This window comes from Anolis sagrei, chromosome 1 (genome assembly GCF_037176765.1).
Source record: "Anolis sagrei isolate rAnoSag1 chromosome 1, rAnoSag1.mat, whole genome shotgun sequence".
In the NCBI taxonomy this organism is placed as follows: Eukaryota; Metazoa; Chordata; class Lepidosauria; order Squamata; family Dactyloidae; genus Anolis; species Anolis sagrei.
Window position 1 is genome coordinate 104,012,029 of NC_090021.1, and position 17,661 is coordinate 104,029,689.

Here is a 17,661-nt window from a genome sequence, read left to right on the forward strand (position 1 = left end):
GCCTTTTGAGACCCTTCATGCAGGATGTTGCCAACTGCTCTTTATCCAACTGATTTGAATTCCAGGGGCTCACTCAAACTATGAAAAATTCAGCAGCAAATCCCATATGTTGGAACCATTACAGTCAAAACTAGAATCATAGCACATATCATTGTCTAGTGTGAAAAAGGCCCCCAGGAGTTAATGGATTTTTTATTACTGCTTCTGACATTGAACTGATGAATCATGATGGAGCTGGCAGGAAGTTCCTCTGTGTCGTGGGAAGAGCTCCATCATAAATAGTACCCATAATAGATTAGAACTGTTTTAAAATGGGGAGGAGGCATGGGATAAGGTCCCTGGACATGTAGCTCCCCTCCCACTACATCAGTGGTTCTCAACCTGTGGGTCCCCAGATGTTTTGGCCTTCAATTCCCAGAAATCCTAACAGCTGGTAAACTGGCTGGGGTTTCTGGGAGTTGTAGGCCAAAACACCTGGGGCCCACAGGTTGAGAACCACTGCACTACATGTTTGTCTCTCTACATGGAAGGGAAATTATGAAGAGATTGAGCATGAAGAGATTTAGCATCCCTTTCTCTAAGCTTAGAAGGCTTTCTCTAAGCTTAGAAGGCCCTTACTTTAGGAAAGGCACATGGAATAGTATGTTGGAAGAAATGTATGTATTTATTGCATGCCAAAAGCTTGAGGGGAGTCAAAGAGACAGATTGTGGCCTGGTAGACCACCACAATCTGGAAGAGACATATTTACATTCTGTGGGGAAAACGCAATCTAGATATATCTCAAAACAGATCTCAAAATAGATTTTGTAAGCACTGCTGCACCAAAGTCATATTTGTGAAATCTATAAAAAAAAGCACAGTGCACACTAATGTGATGATGATGATGGTGATGATGATGATGATTATGATTATTATTATTATTATTCATTAGTGGTGAGAGTTTTATACTCAATTCCTCCACAGCAAAGGTCTGTAATTTTGCAGGCCTTGTTCAATTTGATTGCAATTACCACTTGGAAAGCTATGCATTCATGCCACTCTCCAGCACTAAATTGCTTGCTACCTTGAATTTAGCTTACTTATTTAGTCTGAACTGTTTTTAGACAGGGAGAAATAACTACATTGCTATAGCAAGAATATTTCTTCCCTCCCTCCCTTCCATTCTTACTTGACATAGACATGGATTTGAATCCTTGGAACTTATGACTAATGAGATTATGGCAATGGAATTCAACATTGGCGTCCTGTTTATAGTCTGCAAAGCTGATCTGTATCACACTCCCTTAGAGAACTGCTAGTTAAGAGTGGCAGTCCATGAACTAGTTCCTATTCTTTAACTGTTGGCTGCTGGTTCATGGTGGGTTTTCAGCAAAGAAAAGAGCCAGTTGCTTTCAACAAGCATAAAAATAGAGACAGTCTTTGGCACATACGAGTGGGATAGCAGCAATGATACTCATAAGCAGCAGTGGTGGGATAAGGGGGCACCCTTCTGGTCCTCCACATCAGGCCACTTAGAGAAACAGGGGTGGGGCAGAGAATATCTCAGAAAACATTTCTTCAAATGGACAGGAGTGAGGGAGGGTTTATTTGGATTTGTTTGAAGTTTGTATCTGTTTCAAATTTGGCACAGATTGTAAATGGTGAGAATATTTTCTGATGGCTAAAGTGCAGTTTATAATCGTATTTTGAAATGTCTCATTTTTCAAAATGGCAACAAGTATAATTCAGTTCTACAGACAATGTAAAATTTATTGTGTGTGTTTGCATTGCAGTCATTCTTTCATATTTTCTTTTAAAGCAAAATAGATTAAATAGATGATGCTAGATAGATGATGCTTAGATAGATGAACCAGACAGAGAGGCCCATCTACACTACCATATAATACAGTTTCAGAATGCAATTTAACTACATTGTACTGTTTGTTAGCTGCCATTAGTATTGATTTTTTTAAAATGTAAAAGTGAAATTAAAATGTCACAAAGGAGATGATTCTGAATACAATTCTACAGTTTCTTCTTTTCTCACACAAAGGGAGGGGGTGAAAAGAGCAAGAACAGATGGCTATCATATTTTCATATGTTGAGCTGCCTGTCATTTTTTTTTACTTCTTTCCTCTCATTTCAGTACCAAATGTCATGGAGAAAAAACCCTTTGTTCTTCCAGGACTGGTCTCCTGACAACCATATTCCATCTGTCATGTTCCCTCAGCTTTACCTCCCCTTCTCCCCCAAATTTCATATCAAACTCCTATTTTGAATCACCTATAACCTGATTCATCAGCAAGTATTTTTATATAGAGTTGTCAGCATGTGGTGACTTTACCTAACCATATCTGTACTGAAGTCATAGTACCTCATGTGTCGCAATTACTGTTGAACAACACCATAGAAATATGCCCACCTGACAGAAGTATATTGCCTCCTTTTTGCTACCATGTATGTCGTCTTCTTGGTAACCAGCCATTCTTGTCCTCCTTCTCCACCATATACATCTTATAGAGAGAAAAGGGCTAGATTGGTATACATGGGTATGACAAATGCTGAAAGCAGCAGAGCAGTGTTAAATTATTCTAGCTTTTTTGCAAGCCCTAAATCTTTAGATTTAAAGATAGCTTTGGGAATATCTACCTGACTGCATTCACCTGCATTTCGCAAAAACATGTGTTTGGAGATAAAGATTAATGCCACATTGTCAATGAACGGGCACAGTTTCACGTGAGCAATTAGATCTGCCATTGCCTTTTGGCTTGAAAAGTGTCTTCCAGGATTATCCTTTCCCCCTTCTGAAACAAAACAAAATGAGAAGATTGATGAACTGCTTACTAATTTTTAATCTTTTGAAGGAGTTTTTAAAAACACCACACCAGTCAGAAGAGGTAGTTTTCTGAGATTTTTTAAAAGATACATATAAAAATAATCAAGCCACACATAAATAACCAGAGCTTAAAGAAGCTACAGCTAACTTGGATACTGAGAACTACTGTACATTTGAAGAAAGTAATTTTTCTGATGTAATGCTGCTCCCCATTTGTCATGTTTTTGTGGTAAGAAAGCAGCAGAGAACATTGAAGAATACGTTCCATAATCTAAAAATAAAGTGTGACCACATTCACTTATAAATGAGTTCAAAGAAAATCTTAGAGAATATGTAAAATTCAATTCACACCCTTCATCCAGGTCTTTGGGCTTATCGTGGTTGTTGGGTTACCCTTGCAATGTTAACATCTTTTTGTGTACCAGTTCATTACCATCCCACTAAACTGAGCAATGCTGATGCTGCTGTTAGCCATTTCAACAGAAACATGATAGACTTTGAGGTTTCTGGGAGATAGTGTAAAACAGCTAGTGAACAAGCACCAACTTCTGTTTGTAACAGAGAGACCCCTGCAACAAATGATCCTTCCAAATCAATCATCCCTGAAATCTTACTAGAAGCTAAAATGACTAAACTGAGGATCTTGTACTCTGGATGCACTGGAAAGGTTAATAATGCTGAATAAAATGGAAAGCAGTAGGAAAAGAGGAATTACACGTTATAGATGGATTGACTCAGACAAGGAAGCCATAGCTCTGTGTTTTACAAGATCACGGGCCTATATTTACACTACAGAATTATAGTGCTATGTTTTCACTTTATCCACCATGCTTTCATCCTGTGGAAACCTGGATTGGAGTTTAGGGAGGAATATTGAATTTTCAGCCATAAAGTTGCCTCTGACCAAACTATGAATTACAATTAAAGTGGAAACAGAGCCCTATAATTGTGAATTGTAGTGCTGATACTAACAGATCTCATCCACAACATCAGCATATGATGAATCTAACTTAATGGCAAATAATGACAACAGCAAATTGTCAATGTATGTGCAATTTGGGATTTCTTTGCATTCTTGCTATAGTGGTAAAAGAAAGGGCAATTCAGCATTAGCTACAGAAGGATCTCTTCTTATGTAGTTTCTCTCATTTTTCATTGTATTTCTCCCCGTGACCAATACACCGTCATTTTTGACAGTGTCACAGACACAGAGACATTTTGTGTAGTGATATATTTTGATGTACTGGTGCTCACCATGACAGTCTCCATTGGTTTGCAAGCAGACTTAGTTTATTTGGAAAACATCTTTTATTAAGGTAAGAGGTATTCTCTTGAATTATCCATTCAAGACCCATTACAGGGGTTCTTGTCTTCCCAAACTACATTTCTCAGAATTCTCAGCTCACTTGCCCTCTCACAATGGTGGCCTCTTTGGCTTCACCCCACTGGTACAGTTTGCTTGTTGAAAATGAAACTGACTTGGGGAGACTTACGAGGCTTACCGAACTTTAACAAAAAGTCATAGGTGAGTGTTTCAGTTCTTTCTTTCTTTCTTTTTTTTTTTTTTTTTTTTTTTTTTTTTTTTTTGCGTGGAGGCCTATCGCATTTTAAAACTCACTTCTTACGAAATAGATCTGACATAGGGGGCACAAATGACTTTTTGCATGGTCCTAGTATGTACCCTCAAGTTGCCTGTTGACTTATGGTGACCTCATAAATTTAGAGGATTTTATTGGGCAAGGAAGACTCAAAGATTGTTTTTGAAGTTCTTTGCTATGAAACATAGCCTACAGCACCTGGGATGCATTGGCTGTCTCCCAACCAAGTATTAATGAGGGCTGATCTTTTTTAGCTTCCAAAATCAGACAAAATCTGTTTCCTATAGGGCAGTGTTTCTGAAACTGCATTTTGAACTTCAGCTCCCAGAAATCAGCTTATCAGCAGGAGGAGCACAGTTTAAGAAACTCTACTATAGAGAATTAAGAGTCCTTATAACAGAGATAGATAATGACAATATACTTTTGCTTGGAAAATCACACAAACAGAGACAATGTGAATATTGCAGTAATGTTGATGGAGCATGAATGTCTGAGGCAAAAGGGCATATTATTATTATTATATTTATTATTATTATTATTATTATTATTATTATTATTATTATTATTATTTGAAACACAACAAGATGAGTCCACAGCAGACAAGATCACTCTGCTGGCTGTTGTATTGGATCACATGTCAGACACTTCCCAAGTGTCTAGGACTATTGTTGTTGTTGTTGTTGTTTGTTCACCTTTCCTCATAGCTTGAGGTGCGGTACAACATGGTAAAACAGAACACACTGTGCTGGTCTCCATCACGGATCACCTTTGATGCCAGCTTGACCAGGGTGGGTCGGCGCTGCTTGTGTTATTGGATCTCACAGCAGCATTTGACACAATCGACCACAATCTTTTGACCCACTGCCTTGCTGCTGTTGGAGTCAGGGGGACAGCTTTAAATTGGCTGTCCTCCTTTCTTCACAACTGTGGACAGCAAGTGGAGAGGGGAGGCCTGGTCTCTGAGAGGTCCCCCCTATCTTGTGGGGTTCCTCAGTCATCATTGGGAGTTCCTTTAGACCCTCTGCTGACAATGGAGGCCCAGGTCTCCACCGTTAGCAGAACCACCTTTTTTCATCTGTGGCAGGCTAGACGGCTGGCCCCCTACTTGTCCAGGGATGACCTAGCTATGGTCATCCAGGCTAAGGTCATCTCAAGACTGGACTACTGTAATGCCCTCTACATTGGCCTTCCTCTGTTGGTGATCTGGAAGCTCAAGTTGGTACAAAATGCAGCTGATTGGCTTATTGCGGGAATTCCGATGAGATGCCACATAACACCAATCTTACTACAGCTGCATTGGTTACCAATTGAGCACCAGATCACTTTTAAAGTGATGGTACTTACCTTTAAGGCCTTGCATGGTCTGGGGCCGATGTACCTAAGGGACCACCTCACCCCCTACCAACCCCAGAGATCCCTCCGTTCTGAGGACCAAGATCTATTGGAAATTCCCAGTGTCAAGACCTTGCATCTAACAGCAACCAGACGCAGAGCCTTTACAGCACTAGCACCATCACTCTGGAATACTCTGCCATCTGAAGTCTGTGCCTTGCGGGACCTATCAGCTTTCCACAGGGCATGTAAGACATATCTGTTTCGACAGGCCTTTGATCTCTGATAGTGTTGTTTTTAAATTGGTTTTAAATTGTTTTAAATTGTTTTTAAATTGTGTTAGATTTTAACCTGTTCTTGTAAGCCACTCCAAGCCCCAGGGGAGTGGCGGCATATACGTTTGAATTATAAATAAATAAATAAATAAATAAATATGATATAGCAAATATACACAAGTAAAATGCAGGTTAAAATTCACAAGTTAAAATTGACCAGGTAGGCCTGCTGGAAAAGGTAGGTATTTATTGTCCCTGATACAGGAAATATCTTGGTGCTTCAACACTGGCACATGAATGAATGACATACTGCAGCACTCTGAGAAAATATACCCAAGTGTGGGAGGAGTTTCATATCACTGCAGCAGATTTTACAGTTTGAGTCCCATATTTTATATGCAACAGTGTTGGCGGAGGTAGGCATGGGAAGAATTAAACCCTCTTTGTTCCAACTCATAAGGAAACTAGTAATGAAATGAATCTGTTCGTGCTTTCTCTTTTAAAAATCCTCAAAATTCTTCTGCAAATGCTGATAGTACAGATTTATCACATTCTCTGTATATCTGGTATCCATTTCAGGGATCTGCCCACAAAATGAAAAGATACCCTGTGAAAACGGAAAGCAATCATTCCAACATAAGATGGGCCAATGTGTCGAGGGAGCTATAGCCAACAGCACAATCTGAAGACTCGCCACCTCCCACTTGGTTCAATTCCATTAACTTCAAAGGATCTTAGACACTTCAAAACTGTTTCTCAAGTACACTGCTTTAGCATGCATGACATATCGTAGATACTCCTTATTATGCCCTGATGGATACAGAAGTCTGGTAGCTGAAGACATACGCATAAGTTGGAGGAGATCCCAGGAACCATCCAGTTCCAATTCCTGCTATACAGAAACACACAATTAAATCACCCCTGAGAGAAGGTCATCTGGTCACCATTTAAAAACCTTCAAAGACAGAAACTGTACCACACTACAAAGAAGGAGCCTCTACCACACTCCAAGGCAGTATATTCCATTGTTGAACAGCTCTTGCCTTCAGGAAATTCTTCCTAATATTTAATATTTTTTCTGCAGTTTGAATCCATTTCTCTATGCCCTAGTCTCTAGAGAAGCATAAAACTAGGCTACTCTATCTTCAAAAAGATATCCCATTATGCGTTACTGAAAAATAGTGACCTGTTGCACCCCAGACATTCTAGTGCAGTGGTTCTCAACCTCTGGGTCCCCAGATGTTTTTGCCTTCAACTGCCAGAAATCCTAACAGCTAGTAAACTATCTGGGATTTCTGGGAATTGTAGGCCAAAACACCTGGGGACCCACAGTTTGAGAACCACTGTTCTATTGGATCTGTGTGTATAACCTAAACTCAAATACATTTTGTATTCTCTAGATCAGGGGTCTTCACATTGTGTCCTGGGGGCTGGATATGGCCCTCCAAGGTCATTTACCCGGCCCTCACTCAGGGTCAACCTAAGTCTGAAATGACTTGAAAGTACACAACAACAACAATAATCCTATCTCATCAGCCAAAAGTAGGCCCACATTTCCCATTGAAATACTAATTATATAAATAAAAATGTTATGTTCATTTGTGGGATTAACATAACTCAGAAAGCACTAGAAGAATTGACACCAAATTTGGACATAATATACCTATCAGACCAACAAGTGACCATCTCTCATAAAAACACTGAAAAACACAGTGGAAGAGACTTTAAAAGCCAAAAAATAAATAATACATTACAACGCATGTTCAAAACCACACGTGTATGCATATACACAAATATATACATATACATACACATATACACACAAAAACACATATACACATACCGGGCCACAGCATGGCAGGGGACGGCTAGTAAGTTTGTTAAAATTGTTCTTCATTTTAATTATTGTATTGTTTTAAAGTGTTGTTTTGTTTTGTGGTTTTGTTTTTTGTTTTTTTTGGGTTTTTTTGCACTACAAATAAGATATGTGCAGTGTGCATAGTAATTCATTCATATATTTTTTTCAAATTATAATCCGGCCCTCCAACAGTTTGAGGGACTGTGACCTGGCCCTCTGTTTAAAAAGTTTGAGGATCCCTGATCTGGAATAAGCAGATAATCTGGGATCAGATCCTGGGATATAGGGCAATGTAGATCCAGCCACAGACAAACATATTTGCAAGATATGCTCCATAACAAGTGTCATGTAGAGACACTGCTTCTGAAACATATATCTGACTTTTTCCTCCTATCTCCCTCCTCCCTGTGTGTATGTGTCTGCATCACTCATCCTCTCACACACTTTTGTCATTATTATTTTCAGGAGTGCATTCCATGAACCACATCTTCTGTAGTTAGAGCAGGGTCAGGCCTGCCTAATCTCACATTTCAGATGGGAAAAGGCTTTGAATGAAAAAAGCGATGAGTAAAGATCTTGGCCATTGAACCCCAGTACATTTATCATATCTAGTTAAGTCATTTCTATCCAAATCCCATCAGTGAAAGAGCAAATGAAAGGAACGGCTACTCACCGTGATCAAAGGACTTTTCACAGTCTTAATGAGAGTTATGTTGCCCTTCAAGGGCTGGCTTAGTAAGTGGATAAAAGTTTTATTGTCACTTCCCGCTTTGAGAAACCATTTTAGGCTTTAGGTTGGAGTCCATTTGCCATTCCTGTGCCCTAAACAAAATGTGTTAAAATAACCTACATATATTATCTTTGTGCTTATGCTAAAGATCTCTTCTTGCATGCTATAGCAAGTATTTCTCCTTAATAAGGACTCTAAGATGAGGACCACAAACTCTTGAGCCATTCCCATGCAAAACAAGGTATAAGGTTCACATACTGCTTGCCATAAGGAAACTATGAAGAGGTTGTATTTCCAGAGAACAGCATGATAGACAGCAGTAGGAATCCTATTTATAGCTTGAAGCAGGCTGGCTGCCATAGTGAAAAGCTGCCCATTCTGATCCTGAACTGCCTGTGTAGGTGAGTGACAAATATTTATTTTTGTGGTTATAGGCACAATTCAGAAAATATTGCATAATGCTACTCTCCTTGCCTCTTTTCTTCCCATTCTTCATCAAAGGAGGGAACTGAATGTAGATCACAATGACTCCCCTCAAATGAATCAGGTGGTACAGAAACCTGCAAATCAGTATTCCCAACTTGGAAAATGATTCCAGAAATACTGAATGATTCAGAGTATCAAACAATGCTAACAAAGCATTATCAACAAGAGTATATTTCTCTTTCTCTGACACATTGAAATATAATGTGAGAGTACTGTAGAGCTGTGTGAACTATTTATGTATTTGCTTCTTTTCTACCCCGCCCTTCTCCCACAAGGGGACTCAGGGCAGCTTACATCAGTGATGCTGTCAACATACATTCGATTAAAAACAATGAGGCTCAGTTAAAACATTATAAAAAGTCATCAATAAAAACATTTAACATTCAATTAACATGACGTTAAACCAAGGTCTAGTCAGATAAATCCAATGCCGTAATGTAAGGTTCAAATTTCTTTTCAAGCTGCCATTTTCCACTAGTCCATGCCTCTAGTTGAACGCCTTGTCCCACAGCCAGGTCTTCAGTTGTCTCCTGAAGGACAGGAGGGAAGTGGCCAGCCTGATGTCCTTAGGGAGGGAGTTCCACAGACAGAGGGCAGCTGCTGAAAAGGCCCTGTCTCTCATCCCCACCAACCACCTTTGCGAGAGTGGCAGGATCAAGAGCAGGGCCTCTCCTGATGATCTTAAACTGCATGATAGTTCATAGCAGGAGATACGTTTGGACAGGTAAGGTGGGCCAGAACCATTTAAGGCTTTGAAGGTTAAAACCAGGACTTTGAATTGTGCCCGGAAGATAATCGGCAACCAGTGGAGCTGACACAACAAAGGAGTGGTTCGTTCCCTGGACGCCGCTCCCGTTAGCAACCTGGCTGCTGACCATTGGACTAGTTGAAGCTTCCGAGTAGTTTTCAAAGGCAGCCCCATGTAGAGAGGGTTGCAGTAGTCTAATCGAGATGTAACCAGAGCGTGGACCACCATGGCCAAGTCAGACTTCCCAAGGAACGGGCGCAGCTGACGCATAAGTTTTAATTGTGCAAAAGCTCTCCCTGCCACTGCTGAAACCTGAGTTGTCAGGGATCCCGTCTAGTCCCATGGCTTGCCAACAATAAACAAAAGTGCCACCTGCACCATCAATGTGGTCAGCTAGCATGTGAAGAAATCCCTGCTTCATGTATCACTTCCCTCATAGAGTTTATTTTATATACACAATAAGATCTATGACTATGTGATCACAAATATAGATTGGTTTAACACCCGTGAATCCTCTTGATCTTTCCTGTGAATAGAGAGGCCATCTAAGTCCTTCTCTGTGTGATATGATAACTGGTGATAAAATATCAAGGGATGGACAGATATCAAGTCCAAAATACAACTGTGACAAGAGTCTCAATTCAATCATTAAAACTGTTAAATTTGGTGCTCCAACTTCTGAACCTAATTCCATTTATTGTACATATAACAAAGGTGCTAAACTCTCCCACAGAAAGCAATGAGAATGTTTAATTTTAGATATTCACAGCATGTGTAGCAAACACGTGACCTATAATATCCTGGTTCTTATTCTTATTATTCTTATTCTTATTTGTGTATGCTTTGGTACAAGGAGGAAAACAGGACTCTACCTCATGAGATAAACAATTTAGAAGGGGTATATGAGAATTCTGACAAATAGTGGCAATTGTAAGAATGACACATTCAACAGGAATGTCTGTCCCTTATATACAAAATAAGAACAGGGGAAAAACTAAATAACATAATGGGTCAATTTAACAAGATTTTATAATCCTATCATGATGCTCTATGAATTTGTTTTATAACCCTCTAGACAAGGCTTTTATTTTATACTCACTCTGCCTTGTTATGGAATTTTATAGAGGATCCAGATGTCACTGTCTTGCATTTCTAATCCTTCCACCTCTTCTATTTTTTTAATCACAGTAAATCTCATTAGGAAGAAAGAATGGTTGTACAAAGTAGCACTTGGAGTCTTCAATCTGCCTAAATACTAAAATAATTATCAGAGTATTTAAAACTATTAATATTTGGAACTGTGTAATAGCAAACCTCTAAAGGCACGAGCTGAGAACCTGCATGTGTCAGATAGCTATATCATTGTAACTGTATTTTTCAATACTAATCCACCTCCTCCAAACCCAATGTGTAAGCCAGCACACACACACACAGCCATGTGTGGCTTGGGTTGTTGTAGGTTTTTCGGGCTGTATGGCCATGTTCTAGAAGCATTCTCTCCTGATGTTTCACCTGCATCTGTGGCAAGCATCCTCAGAGATTCTGAGGTCTATTGGAAACTAGGAAATTTGGGTTTGTATGTCTGTGGAAGGTCCAGGGTAGGAGAAAGATCTCTTGTCTGTTGGAACTAGGTGTGAATGTTTCAATTGGCCACCTTGATTAGCATTTGATGGCCTGACACTTTTTAGGCGTGACTTGTTACTGCCTGGGAAATTCCTTTGTTGAGAAGTGATTATGTGTTCCTGATTATTTCTTGTCTGGAGTTCCCCTGTGTTTGAGGGTTTTTTAATTTATTTACTGTTATAATTTTAGAGGGGTTTTTTTTAGTACTGGTAGCCAGATTTTGTTCATTTTCATGGTTTCTTCCTTTCTGTTGAAATTGTCCACATGCTTGTGGATTTCAATGGCTTCTCTGTGTAGCCTGACATGGTAATTGCTAGAGTGGTCCAGCATTTCTGTGTTCTCAAATAATATCCTGTGTCCAGGTTGGTTCATCAGGTGCTACTTCTCTGGTTGAAGTAGTCTTCAGTGCCTTTCATGTTTCTTGATTCGTGTTAGGCCATTGCTGCGTTTGGTGGTCCCTATATAGACTTGTCCACAGCTGCATGGTATACAGTAGACTCCTGCAGAGGTGAGAGGATCCCTCTTGTCCTTTGCTGAATGTAGCGTTTGTTGGATTTTCTTAGTGGGTCTGTAGGTAGTTTGTATGTTGTGCTTCCTCATCATCTTCCCTATGCTGTCAGTGCTTCCCTTGATGTATGGCATGTGTGACTTGTTGGAGAGTGGGAATCAATTGTGTGCCTAGATATTTTTCTTTCCCTGGACATGCTGTAACAGGCACTAACAAGGTCCTTCAGAGATCTTTTAAAAATAGCTGGATATATCTCCACTGATCCCCTAACTCTCAAACAACTCAGAAATGGCAGTTTAAGGGGGGCTGCATGATTTAAAAGGTGAGCGTGAAGGAGGAGCTGGCCAAGCCTGGCTGAAGGAAGCCAATCACAATTCAGGAAGTAGTATGAAGGAGGCTGACAGAGGTCAGTGGAATTGAGTTTGGATCTGAGAGACAAAGAACTGCCTATGATTTTAGGGAGCTGTGTGTGAGCTAGCAGTCTGCATGTAATTTTCTGCAACTATGGAGCCAGCCTGCAAAGAGAATCTGTCACAGTAGGTTTAGGGGGTTGGTCGTTGCTTAATGGAAACTCAGTGACCAAAACAGGGCATCATGATATCTTAAGGGAGATGTACTAACAGGATGCAAGCCATGGTTTGACAAAGTCTAATCTCTTCAGGATGTGAAAAATACTCATTAATATTCCTATCCTCAATAAAAAGTGGGTGTCAGATAACTTGAGATACTTTGACAAAAGAGCAGAAAAATCATATTTTTGCAAAAATATACATTCTTGTGAAAAAATATTGCAACCTCCCTCAAAATGTTTTCTGCACATGTGTTTCTATGCATGTAGGGAGTTTGCTTAAATGTATGTAGTTTGAGCAAATACAATATATTTGTGCAAATACATTGATCCCTGCACAACCCTACATCTTGATGGGTTTTGTTTCATTTTGTTTGTTTTTTGTCATTACAATACATGGACTTCGGGATTATCAACATGCTTAGTGCACAAAAAGCAATATTTATTCCACAGAAGAGTTGCCTCCTACACAAGGTCAATATCTGCTACTCAGGGAGGTGACTGGTCATTCTTAATTTCCATCAAAAGGATAAACAAGGCAGGTAACAGGTTGGAGGTCACTTCAGGTGACATCGGCATACTCGTAGTTGGCAGCAGAACACTATATTCAATAGATGCTCATGAACATCTGCCCTGTCTAGATATCTAGACAAATGTCCATCTGCTCAGGAGGAGGCCTGACTATATGAAATATAACCATACTGGAATTTGTACCTAATTGGGGGAGAAATTTAATCTTGGCACACCCTCCCAAAATGATACACTAAATGAAGGTTCTGATATGGATGAATTAAAAGTTAATCAAAAATGTGACACACACACTCAGAATAAATGAATACAACTCCATTAACATTGTTTGGGTTACACCCTCTTACATCAGGGGTGAATTTACCCATAAATCCATAAAGCAAAATGAAATGTTATCTAAGGGTATGTTCTTGCAGCTGTCCTTCAGCTGAGAAAAGTTCAGGCTCACTTAGAGAATCAATATGTTGATAGAATCGTGTTTTCAATAAAAATGAGCGTTTGAATAGCTGGCTGGGTTATTAATTTCCAGAAGTAGCCAGTGAGTTCTGAAGATTTACATTTAATTGCCAATTATTAGGAGGGGATGGAATGATTGGCAAGACTGAAGTCTTAAACAATCATATCCACCTTTCTACATATGCAGAAACCACTTGGCTTTTAAGAAATGCAGGAATGAATGGGGGGAGGGAGAGGTTTTGCTGTATCCCTCCCTTCCTTTTTTAATTCCATTTTAAGGTAGCCCTATGCTCATTCTGCCACCTTGTGTGTGTCACATATATTACAAGGGATCATTAAAGAACAATTCTTTCTCCTACTCTGTGACTTTCTTTTTCTTCTAGTAAGTTACTGACCATTTTGAGATGTGCCAACATCATTTAAATCATGTTATTCACTAAAATATAACCTCCTCTTAGAATACACTGATGCAACTAGATAATATTTCAATTTTTCAAATTTAGAGCAAAGAAGATAATTTGTAAGGTCAAATTATTTTAAAATGTATATTTAAGGTCAATAACTCTTGGCAATTACATAGACAGCCAGAAAGTTAGATAAGCATGAATCTTCACATGAGAAAGCAGTGGGGTATTTTGGTAAAATGGAAAAGAGATGCTAGTTGTGAAATTTAGGAACCAGAAACCCCAATATGCAGACTCTAATGTACATCCAACAAATGGAAATACTCCAGGGATGGGAAAATGTGATCAGTGGGATAGATGAGGGCCCCAATTCCTATTTTGCAGCCTTTACGTCTCTGCACCCTTAAACCCTTTGCTGCCTCCACTGAATTTGGGGAATATTTTCTGTCCCCAAATCTCCCTCAGAAACATTGGTCTGCAAATGTGGTTTACTTTTAACTGCACCTCAAACAACTCTGCCCAAACAATGATCTAGACAATCCTTGGTTGAATTATTAAAGTGGAAGTGATGCAACATCTCTTCCGATTCTTCTGAGAAGCTCTATGTGGTCAAGGGTTGGGGAGAGGAAGGACTAAAACTGCCCTTATCCTTTACACAGTTGCCCATCCCTAGATTACACCAATGGTTCTCTTTCTGTTCCTCATATACATATCTCATTCAAAGTCATAATGGCTGTTCACAACTTTAGACCACCACAAGCAGAGTATTTGGCTTTTCTAAAAAAAAAGGGGGGGGCTACAAACGTTGGGCTATTTAATTTGTTCCATTTGTGCTTCTATTCCAGGCAGGGGAAGAGCAGCTTGTGAGACATACTGCCTCCAGTACCAAAATAATGTGGCTGATCTAAGGTTTTTTAGATGCACCTTGAATTTCAGAAGCACGATATTTTATGCTTTGCCAAAGGCAGAAAGGGGACTTGGGCCCTGAAACTGAAGAACAGCGCAGCAGAAGTGACAGCAGCCATGTCATGGAAGTGTTGTGTTTAAGACCTAATTCCAATTATGTAGGGTTTCCATAGTGAAAATTGGAGAAGTCTTCCGTACTGAGTAAATATTAACAGTTATTGTTTGTTAGACCTTGTTGCACACAACATCTGCTGAAAACGTGTCCTCTGCAGAATAAAGTTGCAGTAGCAATCTCCACGTTTCACTCTGGCAACTCCATAAGGAGTCTACCTTTGTTGATGCTTTGTATAGGGCTTCTAGAAATATTACATTTAATGTTCCCAGTTTGCCGTCTTTAATTCCACAGCAGAGCCTGAAACAAACATGCAGTTCTACAATTATTTTTGTAAATACTTTCAAGCAAAAACATAACTATTTTCTTTCTTCCTTGACACAAACTCTCAGGGTTGAAGTAGGTACAATCAGACATGAGTCCATTTCTACACAGAGGAAAATCTAACTTGTTATTACAACAAGAGGTAATAGCCTCAATCTTTTACATTTGTTCCCAAAAGAGTAGACTCCTTGAATCAATTGCCAACGGATGAGTCAGCCTGTAGCTAAATCCCACTTATTCTGTGAGTCTGATGTAATTGTGACTAACAATAGGATTCAAGCCATTGTGTCCTTCAGATATGGTAGGCGAAAATCTAATTAGACTAACAAATAAAAAATGAGTTATATGGATTGCCTTTTTCACTAGGACAGCATAAGCCAAATGTATATCAGCCAACTGCCCATATTTTATAATGGGTGTGCTATCTTCCACTTGACAATACTGTGCTGGTGCAGAAGGCACATGGTCTGCTGCTAGTATCTAGAATTTATCAGTCCACATTTCCAATTTATTATATATGTTGTTAAGTATAATAGTATAGAATCCAGTATCTTGCTGCTCTTGCATTCTGTTCTCCTTCTCCCTCCCAAAAATAACCCTGATGCTTTGTGCAAAAAAAAAAGGTATAGATGTATTGTTGAAGGCTTTCATGGCCAGAATCACTGGGATGTTGTAGGTTTTTTCGGGCTATATGGCCATGTTCTAGAGGTATAGACTTCGTTAATGCCTTCAAGGAAGTATATAAAGTACTGCCAAATTAGCTTGCTGCAATTAGTAGCTCAGGTTTCACTGAAATGGCAAAAGAAAAACAGCAGCAGTCATTGATGTAGTTAATAATGCTGACTGGGTATGATAAAAACTTGAAGAATATATTGCAAAGACCTTCCAGGAGAGTAAAAGGTCCACTTCTTAAAATGACCTCTGAAATGGTTTACAGCAGCCAACAACTGATACAAAGCTTTTTTCTTTCAAAAAGAGAATGCAACCCACCCCAAAAGAAAATGCCAGATTTTCAATCAATCAGTATCATTAACGAGATGAGTATTTTCATATTGTTTGTGATACAGAGAACACATATAAACAAAGTAAAGTTATTACACCTCCTGGTTGCAGCTGAGCTGGCATACCAGAACTTGGGGAGTTATTTTGAAAGGAGATTGAAGACAGTAACATTCCAAAGTCATCCATAACTAGAAACCAGAACACCATGTTCAGGGTGGCTTCGGTGTGTCACCAAATTCATGCTCATTACATGTAATTTCCCAAGTTCTGGTTGAGACCATCCATAAATGATCAATTTGTTTTCCACCAAGCTAAAAGTATGCTCTTCTGTTTTTTGGTATAACCATTTCCACCCCCACCCCACAAGGACAAGCAGACATGTTGATTTTAGCTTTTCTCCATTTTTCATTTTTCACTCTAGTGCACCACACTTCCATATCAGTGTGTGACAAAAATTGTATGCATGTTCATCTGGCCAAAATCCAATTATTAGTTCCAACAAAGGTAGACCCAGTGAGTCACTGTCATATTACATAGGTGTTGATTTACCAGGTTTCACTGGATTGTAATCTATCTGTAACAAATAATTGAATCTAGGTCATATATACCACTCATATAATGATATGTAATGTTTCTCCACAAAACAAGAAAACACTATCACAAAATTCAAAAAGGCAGAAATAACAAAGGATAACTGTATTCTGGTTCATATTGATTCAGAGAGCATTTCATGTTGATATCAAGCCCTATGGTGACTGGCTTAAGGAACTGGGTACTGGGTACATTTATTTTGGATTCAAAGGCAATGTGACATCCATCTTTAAATATCTGAAGAAATGTCATGTAGAACAGTAAGTAAGTTTGTTTTCCATTGCTCCAGAGACTAGAACATAAACCAATGGAGTCCAGTTACAATTTCTGTCACCACTCAGAGGGGTGGCAGGTGAGAGAGAGAGAAAGAGAGGCTCCATCTAAACCAGTGGTTCCCAACTTTTGGTCCTCTGGGTAGGTTGGACTTCAGCTCCCACAATTCCTAACAGCTCCCACATTTCCTAAGATAATTGGGAGTTCTGGGAATTAAAGTCTAAAATAACTAGAGGTCCAAGGGTTGTGAACCATTGTCCTAAACATTAAGGAGAACACCTTGGTGGTAAGAGCTATTTGATAGTAAAATTGCCTACGCAGAGGAGCAGGTAGATTCTCCTAAGTGAAGGTCTTATTACATCTCAGGAGCCTCCTCAGCAAGATAGCTAACCCAGAATAACCCAGAAGATGACCAGAGTGAGAACACCCTTTGAAGGCCACTCAACCTCTAACAGCCAAATCAGTTGAAACCTGGAGGTTTAACCTAATAAGCCACTGTTTTGGTGCCCTTTCCATCCAGTCC

The 17,661-nt window shown here is 39.4% G+C and overlaps 1 long non-coding RNA gene across 1 annotated transcript in view; it reads right to left on the bottom strand.

The window, feature by feature from the left end:
• Positions 1-2,458: 2,458 nt before the first annotated feature.
• The window catches only part of LOC132760803 (uncharacterized), a 196,826-nt gene continuing 181,623 nt past the window's right edge, over positions 2,459-17,661 (bottom strand). Inside the window, exon 3 of the long non-coding RNA XR_009629892.2 lies at positions 2,459-2,493. This is a non-coding gene — a long non-coding RNA (uncharacterized lncRNA). The remainder of the gene's footprint in view (positions 2,494-17,661) is intronic.